General features: G+C 40.3%; 1 protein-coding gene and 1 pseudogene across 8 annotated transcripts in view; one reads left to right on the plus strand and one right to left on the minus strand.

Moving 5' to 3' along the window:
• Positions 1–22,453, plus strand: part of ANKS1B (ankyrin repeat and sterile alpha motif domain containing 1B) — a 1,038,970-nt gene that overhangs the window by 30,249 nt on the left and 986,268 nt on the right. The window lies entirely within an intron of this gene.
• Positions 6,210–8,164, minus strand: LOC129516835 (decreased expression in renal and prostate cancer protein-like; annotated as a pseudogene).

The following is a 22,453-nucleotide window of genomic DNA, read 5'->3' on the forward strand; positions in this document are numbered from 1 at the left end:
TCTCCCAACAACCCAGTGATAAGTTCCTCAGAGACGAAGAAGCTTGGACAGGCCCTGCAGCTTGTGAAGCTGGAATGCCTGGAAGCTGTAGGTCTTGTTTTGAGTCCAGCACCCATGTCTCCAAACCACAAGTGATGTTCAATTCCTTCCTACGTGTTGTTTATACACAAATAAAATCAACTGTGGTCCCTGTTCCAGTAGGAGCAACATCACCTAGTAGGTGTCTCAGGCGTCTTAGAGGGGATACGGACTGAGAGTCACAGCAACACTAAGGAGGTGGCGTAGGAGAGCCAGTGACCAGGGGGAAGGGGGCCTGCAGCAACTTCCCAGGGGACGTTCTTTATATGTCTGGTCTTGAAGGAAGACAGATCAGCCAAGTGGAAATTCTGGACCAAGCTGCAAGAATAGACTTACTTGATAAAGGATATTCCCATGGCTAAGAATTTTGTTACTAAAACAGTTGGGCATGAAGTCATAGGTACCTGCATCTGATCGTGGAACAAGGAGAGGAAGTGAAGTCTGATGCCTCTGAGAGGGGGAGCAATGGGCTGCTCCCAGACTGAGGACTCCGGGGGATCATGGAAGAGGCGGCCAGCCTGGGGGGAATGGGTCAAGAAGGTACCATCGTGGATGGACAATTTGGGGAAACCATCAGCATTTTGAGCTAAAGGACTGTGGCTTCTTTTTATTTCCTGTCTCTAGCTCCTAGACACATAGTAGGTGCTCAGAAGATGTTGGGTAAATGGAAGACTCATTGCCCTGTTGATTTTATCCATGCACTATCCCCGTGATTATTATTATTTTTACTTTTCATTCCCACTGTTTTAATTTTAGTTTTAAGTCCTTGTTATCTTTGATCCAGACTCCCGTAATGATACTGTGATTGCTTCCGTTCTCTCTCTTTTTTTTGTGATCTATGGTATAGTATTACTTTTAGATATACTTTCTAAAGCACAAATCCAGTTATGTCACTGCACTCCTTAAAATCTTCAGCGAGCCCTTATTAACAACCAAATAAAGTTAAAATTCCTTAGTTTTGATTTTTAAGATCATCTGTGACTTGGCCCTAAATACTGGTTTGATCTTTTTTCTTCTTTATTTTGTAGGCAAATTGTTACTTTCCCACTTGTGTTACTCATTCATTTAACAAACATTTTCTGGATGTCTACAATGTACCAGATGCTCTGCTAGGTACTGGAGAGACAACTGAAAAAGCAAGAGTCTAAGCCCTTTCAGAACTTGGAGTCCAGTTGGGGAGAGAGACATCAAATAAGTAATTACATATAACAATTGCATTACAGTTATGAAGGCAAATGTGACTGCCTTTTTTTAAAAAAAATAAATGAAGCCAGCCGTAATGCTACATAGTCTGTGGTGTCTAGTTTTTAAAACCTAACTCAAATGCCCTTTTCTTGGTGATGCCTTTTCTTATGTCAACGAGAAGTAATTCTCCAACTTCTGGCTCCACTTATAGGCATTTTCTCATGACTTACCTCACTTGTTGCTTGATATTATTATGTGTCAATATTCTTCCTCTTATAAGCTATTTGAATAATGTGGATTTGAAACACTTTTAAATCATTCTTGAATATTTCATCATATTTCTCAAAGTAAGTTGGATGCATCAAGTAAGTTTATTGTGGATCAATTTCTCAAGTGTTTAAGTTTTTTTTTTAAAGATTTTTTATTTATTTATTAGAGAGAGAGAGAGAGAGAGGGAGAGAGAGAGAAAGAGAAAGAAACAGGCAGAAGGAGAAGCAGGCTCCATGCAGGGATCTTGACGTGGGACTCAATCCCTGGTCTCCAGGATCATGCCCTGGGCAGAAGGCGGCGCTAAACCACTAAGCCACCAGGGCTGCCCCAAGATTTTTTTTTTTTTTGGAACTATTAAACTTATTTGGGACAAATCTAGTAATTAGAAAATTTGGATTCCAGTTAAGCTTGGATAAATATTGAATTTTAAATGAATGATTTTTCTGTTCTTTTTTTAAAAAAATTACTACATTATCTCATTTAATCTCCAAATCAAGTAGATCTGGGAATCTGTTAGTGTAGATTGCTGGAGTATGGGGAAGACAGAAGAACACGATTTAAATATAACATATAAACAGAAAATATTAGTAGTCTTTATTGAGACACCGTTCTTGAGTTTATCAGTTTGGCCAAATTTGTCTGCTAGTTTTTTTTCCTTCTACATTTTGATGACCCAAATCTAATTTTACTTTCTGTATGGTATCCTGCTGATATTATCATATGGAAGCAGAGAGAGCTCATTTATTTAGTGATAAAGATAATTGTGCTAACAATCCAGTATGCTTTAAATTGTTTGTAACATTTATGCAATTCTGACTATATACACTGCACCTTCTCTTTTCTTTTGATTCTTGTAATACAAACTATCAGACTCTGGAAAGCATTGTTAGGAGCGTGCCAAGGGGTATTAGTTTCTGTGTGGAACAGACTCCTGTAAGGCTGGAACCCACAACTTCGATCTTATTAGCAGTATGTGATTACCATTCATCTAAACTGGCTACACAGATGGGCTAAATACAGTTCACATCTTCATTCTTTTACATAATTCCAGAGTATTTACTTTAAGTGTTGAGTGTCAGATAATTAAAGGATAATTATATTTTAATGTGTGTTTATAAAATCCAAACCTATGAGATTATTTCATGTAAATTTGGTAGGGTAGCAACATAAATGAGAAATTATTATTCTTAAAAGCCTGTTCACGTTCAGTTTCATTTAAATGGTTCGGATACTGTGTACACCAGCTGAAGTTGGTGCTGAAGCAGTCATTAGTTTATTGCTGATCCCTGCACACCTGCATTTCAGCTGTCATGGTATTTAATATCATCAAAGGGCAAAGGAGGTCCAGTGGGAATTTTTTTCCTTGCTGCTTTATGTATATGTAGGTCATGGCACTTTTGCTGTCTGTACTATTTCTGTGCCATAATAATGATAAACTGGTTTGTAAGATATTTAGACGATTTTTAAAAACTATTTTACTCATTTATTTGAGAGAGAGAGAGAACGAGGGGAGGGCGAGGTAGGGAAGAGGGAGAGAATCTCAAGCAGACTCCACCCTGAGGGTGGAATACAACACTGGGCTTGATCTAATGACCCTGAGATCATGATCTGAGCTGAAACCAAGAGTTGGATGCCCTTAACCAACTGAGCCATCTTGGCGACCCTTAAACTGTTTTTAATGGGGTATAGTGTATAGTGAAGTGAGGTACACAAAACTTGTTACAACTCTGTGACTCCCCAGGTCAAGATAGAGAACATTTTCAACACCCAGGAAAGCGACCTTACACCCTTTCCCAGTCAACGAGCAACCCTTGAGAGGTGACTTCTATTGTGATTTCTTTCCTCACATTAGTTTTGACTTAGTTTGTTTTTGAAATTCATATACATGGAATGGAATTCTATTAATTTAGTCTTTTTTGATTAGCTTGTTTTACTCATTTTATATCATGAGATTCATGCATGGTATTGCAAATAGTGGTAGTACTTTTTAATTGTTGTGTAGTTTTATTGTATAAACATACCACAATTTATACATTCTTTTATTGGTGAACAATTGGGTTGTTTCTAATTTGGGGCTATTATGAATAGTGCTCCCACGAACATTCTTACACATGTGCTTTTTGGGGTATGTATGTTTGTATGTATACATTTGTGTGTGAACATATATATGCATTTCTGTTGGTTATAAAAGTAGAAATGAAATTTCTGGGTTTCAGAGTGGACATAATTTTAATTTTTCACCCAATGTTGCCAGACTGTTTTCCAGAGAGTTTGTATAAATTTACCCTTTTAACTAGCAATGTAAGAAAGTGTCAGTATTCCACATCTTTGTCAACACTCAAAATTGTCAGCCTTTTAAATTTTATTCGGTGGATGTATTGTGGTATTTCACTGTGTTTTGATTTGCGTTCCCTGCTTAATGATGTTGAGCACTTTTTCATATGCTTGTTGGCCATTTGGATATTATCTTTATGAAGTGCCTATTATGTCTGTTTCACTTACTTGTTGCTTAAGCCAAAGCCAGTTTATTATTTTTTTTCAGTTACAAGGCTGACTTGGAGTTTCCTTTCTTGGTTTTGTCTGGGCCCTCTCATGCTGCTGCAGACAGCTGGGAGAGTCTCTTGGTTGGAAGGCCCCAAGATGGGTTTTGGCTGTCACTCGGGCACTTTGTTTTTTTCCTTGTGACTTCTCATAAGTAAGTAGTAGAGTTTCATTACATAGTTGGGTAGTGTTCCAAGAGGGTAAAAGTGGAAGCTGCAAGATCTCTTAAGACCTAGCTTTGGAGGTTGTATAGCATCACTTCCACCATATTATTTTGATCAATGTGAGTTATGACCGGCCCGGATTCCAGGGATGGGGAAATGGACTCTACCTCTTAACTGGAGGAGCAGCCTTGCCACATTGCAAAGAGGCATGCGTACCAGAATAGGAATAATTTGTAGCTGTATTTTACCACTTTCCCACAAAGTATTTTGATTATTTTTTATTGGGTTGTTTTATTGATTTTTTTTTTAGGAGTGCTTTATATATTCTGGATACTAGTTCTTTGACAGATATGTGCACTGTGAGTATCTTCTACCTATTTATAGTTTGGTTTTCTGTTTTTTTTTTTTTTTTAAGAATGCAGGGCTTGAAATCATGACCCTGAGGTCAAGACCTGAGCTAAGATCCAGAGTCAGAAGCTCAACCGACTGAGCCATCCAAGAGCCACAGTTTTCTTTTTTTTTTTAATTTTATTTATTTATTAATGACAGTGAGAGATAGATAGAGAGAGAGAGAGAGAGGCAGAGGCTCCATGCAGGGAGCCTGACATGGGACTTGATCTGGGGTTTCCAGGATCACACCCCAGGCTGAAGGTGGCGCTAAACCTCCGGGCCACCGGGGCTGTCCAGTTTTCTGTTTTTTAATAATGTCTCTTGATGTCTACAAGTTTTTAATTTTAATAAAATCCAATCTGTCAGTCTTTTCTTTGATGGTAGTTTTTTTAGTGTCTGGTTGTGTTGGAGCTTTAAATTCATTTTAAATAATAGGCCTTCTAGGACAAAAAAATATTATTATCTATAAAGCCATTTACTTTCTCTCTCTCTTTTTTTTTTAAAGATTGTATTTATTTATTCATGAGAGACACACAGAGAGAGAGACAGACAGAGACAGAGACACAGGCAGAGGGAGTAGCAGGCTTCATGCAGGGAGCCTGAGACTCCAGGATCATGCCCTGGGCCTAAGGCAGGCGCTAAACCTCTGAGCCACCCAGGGATCCCCTACTCTCTTTCTTCCACTTATTTATTCATTTAGCAAACCATTGTAGGGTATTCATCAGGAAGTTAAGTACTTTTAAAATGTGTAATTAAAGGAAAGTTCAGAGTTTGTATATTTGTTATGTCATGACTGTTAGTGAAAGTATGTTTGGAGCAAATATTTTTAGTTGATTACCTTATTCTGAGAGGTAAACTTGGTTTAAACAGTAGATCTCAAAACAGATTTTATTATTTTTTATTTTTTTTTAACAAATTTTATTTTTTATTTTTATTTTATTTTATTTATTTTTAAAAATATTTTATTCATTTGTTCATGAGAGACACACAAAGGGGTGGGAGGGGGAGGCGCAAAGACACAGGCAGAGGGAGAAGCAGGCTCCATGCAGGGAGCCTGACGTGGGACTCTATCCCGGGTCTCCAGGATCAGGCCCTGGGGTGAAGGTGGCACTAAACTGCTGAGCCACCTGGGCTGCCCTATTTTTATTTTTATTTTTGCCTTCTCATCCCATTTATTAAAAAACAGTAAGAAAAGATACAATGCAGGAAAAACACCAACCATCCTTTCATGTTAGGCTGAACAAAGCACAGTGATTTCTCCCCTTAATCCCCCCACCCCCACCCTAATTCCCATATTCCCATCCATGTCAGTTTAAATTTTGAGGTTCTCTGATCGAGAGTACTAGTGGAGAGGGAGTTAGATGAGCGGTGGAGCCTTGATCCTGGCCTCCTCTAAGTCCCAGGAAAGGAAGTTGCAGGCCCAGTCAGTCAAGCAGAACGTGTATCTGGTGGGTTTCTGAAGTGGTTGCCCACCTCCCTGTTCTGTGTTCAAGCCCCCAGGAAAAGGTATGGCAGTAGAGGATGACCAGGTCCAAGCTGCCAGGTCAGAGCTGCTGAAGCATGGTCGGTTCACCAACATTTCTACAGAGCAGTGAGCTGATTCTCCAGTGGTGAGCAGGGGACTACATACAAATTGGGACCTGCAGGCCAATGTATCCCTGAGGAAAAGTCCACACGAACAATTCAGGAAACTAGTAAGAAACAGGAGGCAGAAAGCTGTGGGACAAAAGCACAGCAGGCTTCTGGAGGGCTGGAGATCTTTAATCTAAAGTCAGGATCATTCCTGCCTGCTGTAGTCCATCTCCTACAAATAACATTTCACTTTCAGTCAAGAAAGAAGCAGAGGAAAACAATGGCTCATCTGAACTTGAGCCCCAGCTATGTAATTCAGACTGTAGCTCCACATCTACCCTTTTACTTAAAACACAGCCCCACCTAGAACCATGGTGCTTGAAAACCAAAGTGGTCCTGGAAAGAAAAATGTGTTTAAGGGGGTAACATTCTATTTGGATACATTGTAGCCATTGGACCACCTGGTCTGGGGAAAGCAGCTGGGGAGCTCCCCACTCTAGGAAATGGGACCAAAGTCTTGCTTACAGGGCCATTCGTCCTTGGAAATGAAGCTGGGTTTAGACCCAGGGTTCCACTTGGCCTTGCAAAAGGAGCTGGGTTGATACCCATGGGGCCTGCTGGAGAAGAGCTCAGGGCCCAGGAGCTGACCTAGGGGAAGTAACCTGACCAGGGCCTAATGGGCCAGTAGACCTTGGGAAGGCAGCAGGACTTGGACCCTGTAAGCCACTAGCCCTTGGGAAGTTAGCTGGGTTGCAGCCTAATGGCCCAGAGGTTCTTGGGAAAATTGCTGGACTTGAGCCCTGGAGGCTAGCAGACTTCTGGAAAGTAGCTGCATTTGAAGCCAATGTGCCAGAATACTGAGAGAAGGCAGCTGGATTGAGCCCTCCTGAACCTGTTCCCCTTGGAAAGGGATTAGCATTGAAAAAAGAACTGAATTAGGGCCTATGGGGCTGGGATCCCTGGACATGGGAGATGGATTTGGCCCTGGAAGGCCAATTCCTTGAGAGCCAGGACCCAAGTTTGGGCCTATGGGGCCAGGTACTCTTGCCATAGAGGATGGGCTTGTGCCCATGTTTCCAGAAGCCTGTGAGAAAGCAGCTGAATTTGCTTCAAAAGACATGCTGCTCTTAGAATAGGGGCAAGATCTAGGCCTTGAGGTCCAGCCATTCTTAAGACCAGATCCTGTGCCTAGAAGGCCACCCACTCTGGTGTCCACATTAGGGCCTGGTCCCAGGCCGCCTGCCCTTGGGTTGTGCCCAAGGCCTGGGCCTGGAAACATACCTGACCTCAGGGCAGGGTTTGTACCAACGAAGCCTGATCTCAGATTGGGACTTGTTCTTGGTCCCAGGCCGACTGGTCTAGGATTAGGAGGACCATTACCAGAAGTCAAGAAGATACCTGTTCTCAGGTTGGGCCCAGAACCAGGGCTCATAGGGCCACCACTTCTGAGGTCAGGACCCATTCCCAGGAAACCACCTGCTTTTGGGTTGGACATAGGACCTGGCCCTGGGAGACCCCCTAACCTGGGGTTAGACAGAGATCCTGGGCCTGGAAGAGCCCCTGCGCTAGGGTTCAGAGATGGCCCTGGGCCTGGGCCCAAGAGGCCACCAGGCCTTGGGAAAGAAACTGCACCAGCGCCAGTGGGATTCATCCCTCTTGGAAAAGAAGCCATGCCTAGTCACGAGCACCAGCAGGGAGAGGTGCTGGATTTGAAACCAATGAGCCTGATGAAGATGGAAAAGGTGATGGATTCCTTGGAAATGGGACCAGATTTCCACGGAGAGAACCAGTTGCCATAAGAAAGGGATCAGAATTCATGCCCAGTGGGTGGCCTGTGTTTAAAACAGGACCCCTCGCTGTGGTCCCAGGGAACCGGCAAGCTGTCCCAGCTGTCCTTGAGGTGGCAACTGAGTATGAGTCCAAGGAGTTGGCCGCTCTCGAGGGAAAATCCGAGGTTCGTTCATATTTTCATGGGGACGTTGGTGATAATGGGCTTGGGGCGAGTTTTGAAAAGGATCTTGTTTTGGTAAGTGCTGTCACCAGGTACTGGGTACAGCCAAGCTCATCACAGTCCTGCTCCTCAGGAGTGTGTTTGACAAGGACAGCAAAATGTTTCTCCAGATGGATGACTTTTCCATACAGGATATGTTGTCCCATGATCAACACAGGGATTCCCTGGAAATAGCAGTTTGCACCATGAGTTTTCCGTCTTTAAAAAGCAACTGAAAGTAAGCTGCACTGGCAGCTGCCGAGAGACAACCGAACCTCCTACTGCCGTTGCCAATGCTGCTCAAAACAAATTTTAATCTGAGATATTTCCTTTGGACAGGCATAGAACTAGACTTATAAACAACATCCTGTGCCTTAGGGAGCCAGGCATTAGCTATTCTTTGAATTTTAGGTAGCCTTTAAATTTTAATGTTTAATCCTTTTAAAATAAACTTTCCTGTATTAATTCTGTGCCAGTTATCTCACCAAAATTCATACTTAAGAGAGGTCTTCCCTTCCCCATTCTCTTATATGCAGTATATTGTTTGTACCTACCTTTATTACTAATTTATTCTTTGTGTTTCGTTTGCTATTAGGATTTTTTCTACTCCATGATATTATTCATTTAATACTTAGGAAAACTGTATGAATGCTTATCCATATGCACTGGGTATTGGCATCAGTTGGCCAATAAGATGGATGCGATTCCTGTCTGTAGAGGATGTAGAACAGGAAAAGTAAAGAATGTTATAGGAATGCTTAGCAGAGGCCCCTCCCCTATACTTGGCATTAAAAAGGAATATTTTTAGGAGGAAGTTGCATTTCAGCTAAGGCCACTCACTAGTTAACAGCCAGGTAAACGGACTGGATCATGTAAATAATAGAAAAGGAACTTGATTTTATTATAAGAATAATGAGAAGCTACTGAAAGGGAGTGACATCAACATTATTATTTTGCTTACTACCGTATGAGACCTTATGTAAAACTTAGAAGTTTAAAACAACTACTTTATATTGCTCATGGTTTTGTAGGTCAGTAGTGTGTTACTGGGCAGTAGTGTGCTTGATAGACATTCCTCATTAAGACTCTGTCACTTGCAGTCACATGTCACAGGGGCTCAGAGCTGTGTAGGTTCCAGCAGCCTGGACATTTGATCGGGCTCACTCACATGGCTGGTAGGTGATGCTGCCTGTTGGGGCCTTAAGCTTTGTTGCTGACTGGACTACCTATATGTGGCCTCTCCAGTGTGGTGGTTTTGGGGTAATCAGACTTTTTACATAGCAGCAGGCTTTTCTTGGAGCAAGTGTCTCAAGAGAATCAAGCAAAAACTTTGTGGGCTTTTCTGACCAAGACTTGGAAGTTAATAATCATGTCATTTCTGACATGATTGTGTTTAGTTTTACAAGCTTGTCGCTAAAACTGGGCTGGATTCAAGGGGAGTGGACACAGACCGACCACACCTCTTGGTGGGAGAAGTGTCAAAAAAAAAAAAAAAGGAGCGTTTAAAACATGCAGACGTCTTTTAAAACCACCACAGTCTTTCTTTTGGTCACACATTATTTACAATTCTCTCAAATGCAAAATCCATTCTCTCCAAAGTCCTCTTCCATCCTGAAGGTTTATTTGTTCTGGCATGAGCTCAAGATCCATTCATCTAAATCAACTCTGTATGTATATGAGGCCCCTGATATGCAGTTCCTTAGATATGGTTTCTCTTGACATGAAGATCTGTGAACCAAAAAGATGTTTTCTGCTCCCCACCTAGCCACTCTGCATTGGTGATTCAGGGATAGGATAACCACAGTAGACACCCCTTTCTAAAATGAAAGAAATGAGAGCTACATAGCATTCATGAGACAATTGCAGTTTTGAAATCCAGCTGGACAGATGTTGCCCGTGTGTTGATTAGGGTTCAGTACTGCTCATTAGGAATTGTTTTCCATTGCTCTTGATCCTGCCATTTGGGTTCTTGATTCTTCCTTCTGAATCATGCTTTCTTTTGCTTAGGAAATGGTGTATGTCTGCAGTTGGGTAGCTTCCTAGGCCTGCTTCCTACTTGTAGAAGCCTTTGGGCTTCTTTTCTTTTTGTACTTATTCTGTCTATTTAAGTTAAAGCTGGGAATGCTTTGTTAATACAGTTCCCTCGAACATTTACTTTTTGCTCTTCTGGTGGATTTTATTGGGGTTTACTCCATTAGGTAAAAGTCGCAGCAATAAACGTCTTTAAGCCAGGCCTGTCTTTACCTTGGATTACTTGTGAGGCTGCTGAGGCACCTGGCCAATGCTACATGTTTTAGAGTTTTGTTATATCACTGCATATACTAAAGTTTTGTTCTGGTTGCTATTGGTGCCTACCTACCCAATTACCCGAAACTTAATTATTCAAAATAACATTCCGTTTTGCTCACAATGTTGTGGTCAGGTAGTTGCAGGCAGATGTTGGCTGTGGTCATCTGAAGGCTTAGCTGGATGAGTTGAAGATGGCTCAGTCACATGGCCGGTGGATGCTCATCTGAATAGTGCTTACATGTGGTCTCTCCAGTGGGGCAGTGTCAGAGTACCTGGAATTCTTACGTGGACCCTGAGTGAGTGTCTCAAGAGATTCAGATGGAAGCAGAATGGCTTTTTCTGACCTCACCTCAGAAATCATCCAGTATCACCTCTGCTGCATTCTCATGGTTACAGGCAACTTACTAAGGCCGACCCAGATTCAAGGGGAGGGCACATAGATCCCGCCTCTCAGGGGGAGGAATTTCAAAGAATATGCAGACAGGTTTTAAAAAATGTTAACCCCACGGTTACCATAATCATAGCACACATTTCTTGAATGACAATAATGTATCAGATATTTTGATGAGTACTTTACACGAATTCCCTTATTTACTTTTTATCACAACTTTATGATTTTTTCAAAAACTCGTTTTTGGAAAAGGAAATAGAAGCTGGAGAGGTTAAGTAACCTGCCCAGGGTCACACAGCTAATAAATAATAGAATCTAGATCTGTATTAAGTTCTCCATGACCCAAGAGTCCATAGGCTTCCCCATTGCTAAATTGGCAGCTTATTATAAGCAGAACAGAATTGTGTTTTAGGTAGCTCATTCCTGGAAGCAGGGAGTAAAGTGAGGAAGCTATTACTACCATCACGTGCTCATTTTATCTGTTTTTACACAAGGTAAGCAATAGAAGGAGTGGAAAAAAGTAGGAGAGGGAAGGGTATGTATTATTAAATATTGGCAGGAAAAATACAGTTTTTTTTAGGTCAGATAGGATTTCTGTGGGTGTAAAGATTTTCAGTATCTATTTGTTGTTGGCTAAAATTACTGACCATCTTTATCCTTCTTCATTTCTCGTCTGCCATAATGTCTTCGCTTGTTTGTTCAGGGAGGCCCGTAGATCCCTAGGTCTGCTGTATAGCTGGTATATGATCTTGGCAATTTCACGGTAGAATAAGAGTTGTTCAGTTTTCTTCTCTACCAGAGGCAGACTTTTCAGGTATTTATTATACTTGGAGAAAAATTTGAGGTGTGGGGTCCCTTGAGAGTTCCTTTTAGGAATTGACAAACTATGGTTTGAGGTCCAAATCTAGCCTGTATATTGCTTTTTTTGTAGATAAAGTTTTACTGGAACACAGCCATACCCATTCATTTACACGTTCTCTAAGACTCTTTTCATGCCATAGTTTTGGATAGCTCTAGCAGAGACTGTGTGGCTCCCTGAAGCCTAAAATATTCACTCTCTGGCATTTTATAGAGAAAGTTTGTAGACCCCTGTTGTGTATAATGTAAGACCTATTTAGGTCATTCTGTTGGATATGTGAGATGCTTGGTGCAGGTCAGGGCACAGTTGTGAGACAGAATGGCCTTGCATGTAATTATGTATCTTAGTAGCAGAGATACTAAGATACAGAATATTGATTAATAGTTGATTACTGATCATTAATAGTTGATTAACCAATATTGACTAATTCAATATTGATTAACTATCGATTAAATCAACGATTGGTGCTTATCACAGATCTAAAAAAGCAGAAGTCCAGAGGCTTCTGGAAAGGATTCCAACAAATACGGTAGAACCGTCAATTTAGGCTGAGGCCCTTGTTTTGTACTGTGGTTTGAATTTTTCAGTTTGTTTTACTAGGTTACTACTTTATATGTAGACCCGTATGTGACTCCTGCCCCTCACTAAGGTGAGAATAGCTGTCTATAAGTTATTCTTCCTTTACCCTGCCTATTTTAAATTTTTTATTTTAGAAAGCTTTCGAAATATTTTTTGTTTCGGTTTGCTTCTGACTTCTCTATGCTGCATTTTTACATTGTCACATTTAAATGCTTCCCTGTATCTGGGAGATATATTCGTTTACATTATTGTGCATTTGATTTCTTCTCATGCCCTATTTAGGATGTTGTTGTTTAAGCCGTGGGACTGACCTAGATGTTTGCAGGCAGGGCATTCAGAGAGAGATACCTCGAGGCCCAGGGGGAGCGTGCAGATCAAGTTATGCTTTCCATGCTCATCTCTGGTTGTGCCTTCAAGCTTTACTTAGACCAAATGTATATTCTTTCCAATTAATGTTGCTTTTATTTTCTGCCATTTGGAAATGTGATTGTGCATTTACTAATATTATAGGAATGGTTTTCTCAGACAACCAAGAATATTTTACCTACCTAAAGTGTAATGAAAGTATTTCTTAACTGTTAATGATTTGCAAAAAGCCTTTGTGTGTGTATGTAATTAGAAGAGATTAAAGAACTTTCTTAAATATGCAGTAAAAGTTAATTTTATTAGCTGCCCATTTGGAAATAGGTTATTGATTCACTTTTGCTATACAGAGAAAAATGAAATGACATAATGTAGTGAATCTCCTTTTGCAAAGGAAAAAACTACATTATTCTAAGCATATATTTTGTCACACATTTTGTGTTTTACTTAACTGACTTTACTCTTTAAAAAGTGAGAGTTAAAGAAGTACAGTTAACAGTTGAGTACTTTTCCTCCTCTCACTACTGAATAATAAAAAAAATTAATCTTGGTAATTGTTTTTAGTTATGCTTATTATCCTGATGAAATTGTACTAATATATCACTTCCACTGTTTGTGAAAATATTTGTATTGCAATGAGCCTGCAGTGATGGGACTTCTGAAAAAAGTGGTGGTAAGAACTCTGGCTCATTTGTAATGAATGCATGTCCCAAACTGGGTCCCATTGCATTTAAGAAAAGGTAGTTGAAACAAAAGAGAGGTAAATATGTGAGGAGATGGGTATGTAGTAAGTTTGGCTGTGGAAATCCTTTTACTATGTATGTGTGTGTCGCATCATGGCATTGCGTGTGCTTCAAATATCGTGCCATTGTATTCGTCAGTTATACCTCAATAAAAGAAAAAAATACAAGCAAAGATGGCTTTTAGACAAGAAGGAAAATAGCTGTGTTTTACTAGGAGGTATATGTTTTTACTTTCTTTGGGTAAGTGGGAATCCGAGTTTTCTTCTGCACCTAACCAGCCACTGTGGTGTCCCCCAACCCTTCAGGTTTTCCATTCATTCATGGTCAACAGGCCTGGTGGCTCCTTCTGAACATTTAGTCAGGAAGTGGAAGCTGCTTGCTCTCTGAGAAGAGCCGCTGATTTTTGTTTTTTGGACTGTTCATCAGGTAACCAGCCTGCTCCTTCTGGCAGTATTGGCGACAAATTGGAGCTTGCTTTTTACATAAGAGTGTGACTGTGTAACTGACTCTGCTTTACTCGTGTGTGTAGGCTGGGGGCTTCCTATTATATCAGGGGTGATGTGATGTTTAGGATACTTGAATTTACCTCATAAGATACGTGAGCAATTTGGGGATGCCTGGGGGGCTCTGTGGTGGAGCGTCTGCCCTTGGCTCAGGGCATGATCCCAGGGTGCTGGGATCGAGTCCTGCATGGGGCTCCCTGCAGGGAGCCTGCTTCTCCCTCTGCCTGTGTCTCTGCCTCTCTCTCTGTCTCTCTCATGAATAAATAAATAAAATCTTAAAAAAGATGTGAGCAATTTGAATAAGAATGAAGATGTTTTTGTGTACCTCTTGCTATGTAACAGTATCACCATAAACTTAGTCTTAAACAATGTGTTTTTGGTTTCTGTAGGCCCTCTGCTAAAGATCTCACAAAACTTGAATCGAGGTGTTTGCCAAGACAATAGTTCTCAACTGAGGCTGGACTGGGAAACAGTTACTTAGATTGTTGGCAGATGGTGGTTCCTTGCTATTGTAGGACTGGAGGCTTCAGCATCCTGCTGGCTGACACCTCCTGTCATTCCAGCTCATGTGACATTCTGACCATGGCCATTTGCTTCCTCAAAGCCAGCAAAGGAGAGTCATGATGGGTGCTACAATATTATGTAATATAATTACATGCCCAAGTACAATAATTATGGACATTTCCTGTCACCTTTACCAAATTCTTTTGGTTACAAACACATCACAGGTCCTGCCCACACTCAAGGGGAGAAGGGTCATGTAAGGACTAGGAACTAGGAGTCGGGGACCATGGGGATCACCTACAGAATCTGTCTGCTATAGAAGGGAAAGGAAAATTAGGTTGATCCCACCACCCTCAGAATTTTCTTTTCACTTATAAATAACTTGAGGTTAGGATTCATGTTTGACTTATCCTGTAATTTTCCCCCTGCACTGTCACCTACCTAGTAGAACAGTGTCTTACACTTAGTGGGGACTCATTGGGTATTTGTTGGCTTAATTACCTGTTTATGCTATAAAACTGCTACTCAAAAAAGCTGACTCTTGTACGTGGCCTGACAGTCTGTTTGCAAATTTGAAAGCCATTGTTTATAAGCCAAGACTGTTAAAATTTTAATTATGCTAGCAGTGTTTATTTTACCATCAAATAGTGATTTTTAATGAATACTCCTTTACCTAGAAGAAGACATACCAGTGCTCTATTTAAAATTGGAGAATACGGGGGCATCTGACTGGCTCAGCTGGTGGAGCACGCAACTCTTGATCTCAGGGTTGTGAGTTCAGGGCTCACATTGGATGTAGAGTTTAGCTAAAAAAAAATTAAATAAAACAAGATTGAAGAATGCAGATCACCTTGTTAAATCAGTATAGCAGTGGAAATAGCTGAAGATCTCAAACCTTGTGCCTTGTTGTTCTGAGAGACTAAGTGTTATATAAGGTAGCCTTCTTTTCATGGTGTTCTACTTGTCTAACAACCTATTTGTCATCTAAATCAGCAGGCAAAAGTTACCAAACTTTTTCATTTTTGTCTATGAGAAAAATATATGCTGCTACATCATAGAAGTGAGTATTTCTGAAACTTAGGTTCCAAAAGAGTCATAATCAGCACTGCAAAAATATTAATTATGTGTATACGTAATCTTCCATATGGCTCTAGACCTGACATTTTGCAAATTTGCATTTCTTTCTTGGATAGATAAGATGGGGTCTAGAGAACCATAGAACACCTAAAATTGCTTTTGTGTCATGAACTAACACAAGGCAAAAAAAAAAAAAAAAAAAAACAAAAACGGCCAGTAATAGAAGGGAAAAATATTCAACAAAGACTCCAGGTCTTTGTGGAGTAAAAGGAGGTCCTTAATAAGCTCAGTATTAATCTAACAGTAATGGAGAAGCCAGCCAGGAATTACCATATTCAGAGGTAAGAATGGTTCCTATTGACTGAAAGGCTGTGAGAGAGGGGCAGATATCCGCAGTTAGTAAAATAGGCCATGCAAGAAGTGACTACCATTGATAGTCGAAGGATAGACAGTCACCAAATGTAGGAAGATTCTCTGCTGCAGTTGTTTATTGTGTATATACATTTTACGAGCAGCAGCATCTTTGGGAACAGAAATAACAGGGGAAAACTATGGAGCTGGACTTTGGTACAGCCCTAGAGAATTGTAACTCTCATCTTCTGTAATTATCCATGCTGGGCGGACTTCTAAGATGTTCGCAAAGATTCTACTCTGATGTACATGCGCTGCACAATCCTCTTCTCTTGGGCAGCTCCTGGATGTCTTCTTTGTGTGCTCGCACAACAACAGGTGTGTGAATATGATGCATTATCACACCCTTGATGCAAGTACAACCCAATCGAAGGGGATAGTGTTACGGTCTGAGAATGGGAGGCAGTCTTAGCAATCCTGCAAGGAACCAAACTCTGCCCACAACCGACGATTCTAGAGGAGGACCCCACTCATTAGGTGAAACCCCAGCCCTGGCAGATACTTTGCTTTCAGCCCTAAGGAGTCCCTGAGCAAAGGGCCGATGTGACATGGACTCCTGATCACAGAAACCATAAGATGATGAATTCATGTTTGATTTAAGACTCTGCTCACGTGGGATTGTCATGCAGCCATCGAAAAAAGAATATGGCACCTTAAAGGTGCCTTGAACGTTTACACAAATACTTTCCTGAACGTGATCCATCCTTTCCTACCTGTGTGTCTCCTTTGTTCAGGTGGTCTCTTCCCTGGGATGATTTCTGTTACATATCTGCTCTGTCCATCATTTAAGGCCCATCTCATGTACCATCTCCTGATTGGCAGTTTCCCTGTTTTTGTAGATGAATCCATCTCTAACCCAGTTGTGCATTTTGTATCTATCTATCTTTTCCATGTAACTTACACATTTTACTTTCATAGAAGTTATTTGTATTCATGGTTCATGTCTTTTATTTTAAATGTGTTTATTGAATTAAATTGGAAATATAGTCAAATATTCCATAAATTAAAAGAATATAGAATGAAAAGTTAGTGTCCTTAGCCCAGTTCACTGGTCCCCCCCAGTCCTTTAGGTCAGAGGCCACCATTCTTTCAGTTTTCCATGTATCCTCTGTAAAGATTCTATACATAGGTAAGTATATATGTTTATGCTCTGCACCTTTATATACACATTCTCTTCTTGTGAGATGTGTGAACAATCCATGTTTTTTCCTTCTTATATTAATCTTCTGAGATAACTAAGTGTTTAAGACTTACTGAATTTAATCTTTTCTACCAAACCTTTCATCGATGTTACTTATATTAACTCTAATCTCATTTTGACAGACTCTGATTAAAATGCTTTCCTTAGTAGAGAGACTCAAAACCCTTCTGAACATCTCATTGTTTAGATTGAATGCTGTATACCACAAAAATGCCAACGGCTCATAATTGTAAAATGTGTTTACTGGATTAGAACCATATGTACAAATACTTTTGAATTGGATATTAGTATTAGCAGGTGCTAATCTTTCTATCTTCTCTGATAATCCCCCCTGCTACTCTCCTAGCAGAATGGTTATTGTGTGAGAGATCTTAATGAGGATAGGATTGGGAATTTGTGAAAATATAGTTCTTTGAACTGAACTTGAGATATTATATTTTTACTTGTTCTCAGGGTGCTGTTGGAAAAATGAAGCTCATAACATTTCCCGAAATTCTATAAAATGAAAATGTAGAATAATACCTAACCCTTCTGATCTATGCATGTGATCTGGGGCTTTGTATTTTGTTAAAGGTTTTAGTAACTAATTTGTCTCTCAATATCTCCTTATTTCAGTTGCCTTATTAAAAATACCAGCTACTTTGAACCTTGTTTTTCCTCTCTTACCTATTCTCAGATTATCTGCTTATCTCTCCTATTGGTGAAATTAGAATGAGTGAAAAAGAAATGACTTGGAACTATGATCCTGAGCCGGTACAAACCCTTTGTGACTAAGTTCTTACCAAATTTATTTGTGAAGTGCATATGTGTGTTTGCTTCTCTGTCTTTTATGTTCTCTTTATTCACAGTTGTGCTGCTTAGCACATCATTCAGAAAAATATATAGGGATTGAGATTAGAGAAATCAGCCATTAAAACCATTGTTAGCAAGTTTATAAAAACAGTAAATGGTTATAGACTTTTAAGTTAACTGAATTTGAGTACTGAAGGTTGTGTGTTTATTTGAATTTTAGTTATCCAAGCCACCATCTTTCCTAGTTCACAGAATAACATTGATCTTGTTGAAGAGGAAGCTCAGGGCCAGTTTATTTTTCATATGGCCTATGTATTAATAACTGCTTTTATTTTATTTATTTATTTATTTTAAAGATTTTATTTATTCATGAGAGACACAGAGAGAGAGGGGCAGAGACACAGGCAGAGGGAGAAGCAGGCTCCACGCAGGGAGCCCAACGCGGGACTCGATCCCGGGTCTCCAGGATCAGGCCCCGGGCTGAAGGCAGCGCTAAACCGCTGAGCCACCAGGGCTGCCCTAATAACTGCTTTTAAATGCTTTCTCTGTAACAGGGATTCTAGGATGTATAAGGGGATAATAAAGCTTATCTTTTATCCAACTGAGAAGAAAATGTTAAACTTGTAAAGTACTAAGAAGATATTTATTGATGTCCTCATTTCGTAAATACGTGTGATTTTCCTGAGAAATTCAGAGATTGTGGAATATTTATAGAATTTTTTTTTTTTTACTATCGTATTACTTTTTTCTAGTATTTTTAATGGGACCTCATAGTGTTCACCAGGGAACATGGAACTCCTTGTGTTTTCTGATTGTGCTTTCTGATTTGGTAAGTTCCTTATACATACAAGCAAAGAGAGATCCTTTTTGGGTAAAATTTGTATTTCAGGTAGCCTCAATGTTAATGATGTTTTTAGGGCAAATAGTGAACACATTTCATTTTTTGAAAAATATCAATTCATGGAAAACAGATGATATAAAATAGCTGAATTTAGTTTGGTTGTGTTTAGTTCAATTATATAAATTTCCATAATGATCTGAACACAGTAGGGGTTTGCTGCTTCTGCTCTGGTTGCAGTTGACTGACACCTAGTTCAAACCAGCTTTGGCCAAAAGGCGATTGACTGCTGTCACTGAGACACAGAGGAGTCAATGGGACAGGTGAATTGGGTCTTATCAGTAGGGTTCTTTTTTTCAGCTGTCGCCTCTGCTTCAGTGCAGTTGCTTCATGCTCTTAGAATTCTGTATTCTAATTGTAATCCAACTCTGATTCCTCTACATGGCTGCTAGCAGAAAAGGACTTCAATCAACTCTCTTCAGTTTTCAAATTAACAAAAACACAGAGCTCACATGTTGTAAGGCCTTAGATTGGCTTGGATCAGATGTTCCTCTTCCCACAGCCAAACAACTGTGGTTTCAAAAAGAACCAGCTCTTTTCAAAAAGATGCCAGCTCATGTTCTAACTACATAATTACAGAGAGATGGGGTAGGAATATTTTTTTCAGAAGGTTGTGGGATAGCTGGGATGGAGAGGAGGAAAAGAAGACAATGAATGTAATATCTTTCAAAACGGGGAAGAAAGGTCTGGAGCATTTTATTGCTCTACACGGGAATGTTTTAATGGGGAATTGGGCGATAGGAGATTATTTGGGGTATTATCCAGTGAAACTGAACCAGTGAACACACGCACACACACACACACACACACACACACATACACACACATGGGGGAGTATTTGATTCAGATTCATTTTCAATAAGGAATTACCATGTCATTATGGAGTCTGACAAGTACCCAGATCTGCAGAGTTGACAAGCTGGAGACCTAGGAGATCTGCTAGTGTTGTGTTAGTCTGAGCCAGAAGACCTGAGAACCAGAACTGAAAGGTGTGTTTTCAGTCTGAAGGCTGGTGGGCTCAAGACCCAGGAGGAGCTGACGTTTTAGTTCAAGCCCAAAGGCGGGAAAAGACCTTTCCCAGTTTGAAAGCAGTCAAGCAGAAGCACTACTCTCCTACTTGGTGGAAAGTCAGTCTTTTTTATTTTATTGAGACTTTCAACTGATTGGATGAGCCTCACATTAGGGAAGGTCATCTGCCTTACTCATCTACTGATTTAAATGCTAATCTCATTCAAAAGCATCTTCATAGAAACACCCAGAAAAAAGTATGACCAAATACCTGAGTACTCCGTGGTCCAGTCACATTGCGACATAGAATTAACCATTGTAGGGCAGTGCCTGTTACAAGATAGCGTGGGATATGTTTTTCACTCCATGTTTCTAATATAGAGGTAGTTAAAAACACAGAGCAAGTCAAGATTGGACTTAGTTGAATTGATAAGCCTGTTTTTTTTCTGAATGATTTTTATTCTTATTTTTTAATAATAAATTTATTTTTTATTGGTGTTCAATTTACCAACATACAGAATAACACCCAGTGCTCATCCCGTCAAGTGCGCCCCTCAGTGCCCATCACCCATTCACCCCCACCCCCGCCCTCCTCCCCTTCCACCACCCCTAGTTCGTTTCCCAGAGTTAGGAGTCTTCATGTTCTGTCTCCCTTTCTGATATTTCCCACACATTTCTTCTCCCTTCCCTTATATTCCCTTTCACTATTATTTATATTCCCCAAATGAATGAGAACATACACTGTTTGTCCCTCTCCGATTGACTTACTTCACTCAGCATAATACCCTCCAGTTCCATCCACGTCGAAGCAAACGGTGGGTATTTGTTGTTTCTAATGGCTGAGGAATATTCCATTGTATACATAAACCACATCTTCTTTATCCATTCATCTTTCGATGGACACCGAGGCTCCCTCCACAGTTTGGCTATTGTGGCCATTGCTGCTAGAAACATCGGGGTGCAGGTGTCCTGGCGTTTCACTGCATCTGTATCTTTGGGGTAAATCCCCAACAGTGCAATTGCTGGGTCGTAGGGCAGGTCTATTTTTAACTCTTTGAGGATTCTCCACACAGTTTTCCAGAGTGGCTGCACCAGTTCACATTCCCACCAGCAGTGTAAGAGGGTTCCCTTTTCTCCGTATCCTCTCCAACATTTGTGGTTTCCTGCCTTGTTAATTTTCCCCATTCTCACTGGTGTGAGGTGGTATCTCATTGTGGTTTTGATTTGTATTTCCCTGATGGCAAGTGATGCAGAGCATTTTCTCATGTGCGTGTTGGCCATGTCTATGTCTTCCTCTGTGAGATTTCTCTTCATGTCTTTTGCCCATTTCATGATTGGATTGTTTGTTTCTTTGCTGTTGAGTTTAATAAGTTCTTTATAGATCTTGGAAACTAGCCCTTTATCTGATAGGTCATTTGCAAATATCTTCTCCCATTCTGTAGGTTGTCTTTGAGTTTTGTTGACTGTATCCTTAGCTGTGCAAAAGCTTCTTATCTTGATGAAGTCCCAATAGTTCATTTTTGCTTTTGTTTCTTTTGCCTTCCTGGATGTATCTTGCAAGAAGTTACTGTGGCTGAGTTCAAAAAGGGTGTTGCCTGTGTTCTCCTCTAGGATTTTGATGGAATCTCACATTTAGATCTTTCATCCATTTTGAGTTTATCTTTGTGTATGGTGCAAGAGAGTGGTCTAGTTTCATTCTTCTGCATGTGGATGTCCAATTTTCCCAGCACCATTTATTGAAGAGACTGTCTTTCTTCCAGTGGATAGTCTTTCCGCCTTTATCGAATATTAGTTGACCATAAAGTTCAGAGTCCACTTCTGGGTTCTCTATTCTGTTCCATTGATCTATATGTCTGTTTTTGTGCCAGTACCACACTGTCTTGATGACCACAGCTTTGTAGTACAACCTGAAATCTGGCATTGTGATGCCCCCAGCTATGGTTTTCTTTTTTAAAATTCCCCTGGCTATTCGGAGACTTTTCTGATTCCCACAAATCTTAAAATAATTTGTTCTAACTCTCTGAAGAAAGTCCATGGTATTTTGATAGGGATTGCATTAAACGTGTAAATTGCCCTGGGTAACATTGACATTTTCACAATATTAATTCTTCCAATCCATGAGCATGGAATATTTTTCCATCTCTTTGTGTCTTCCTCAATTTCTTTCAGAAGTGTTCTGTAGTTTTTAGGGTATAGATCCTTTACCTCTTTAGTTAGGTTTATTCCTAGGTATCTTATGCTTTTGGGTGCAATTGTAAATGGGATTGACTCCTTCATTTCTCTTTCTTTAGTCTCATTGTTAGTGTATAGAAATGCCACTGATTTCTGGGCTGATTTTGTATCCTGCCACGCTACCAAATTGCTGTATGAGTTCTAGCAATCTTGGGGTGGAGGCTTTTGGGTTTTCTAGGTAGAGTATCATGTCATCGGCGAAGAGGGAGAGTTTGACTTCTTCTTTGCCAATTTGAATGCCTTTAATGTCTTTTTGTTGTCTGATTGCTGAGGCTAGGACTTCCAGTACTATGTTGAATAGCAGTGGTGAGAGTGGACATCCCTGTCATGTTCCTGATCTTAGGGGAAAGGCTCCCAGTGCTTCCCCATTGAGAATGATATTTGCTGTGGGCTTTTCGTAGATGGCTTTTAAG

Source organism: Nyctereutes procyonoides, unplaced genomic scaffold (genome assembly GCF_905146905.1).
Source record: "Nyctereutes procyonoides isolate TBG_1078 unplaced genomic scaffold, NYPRO_anot_genome, whole genome shotgun sequence".
In the NCBI taxonomy this organism is placed as follows: domain Eukaryota; kingdom Metazoa; phylum Chordata; class Mammalia; order Carnivora; family Canidae; genus Nyctereutes; species Nyctereutes procyonoides.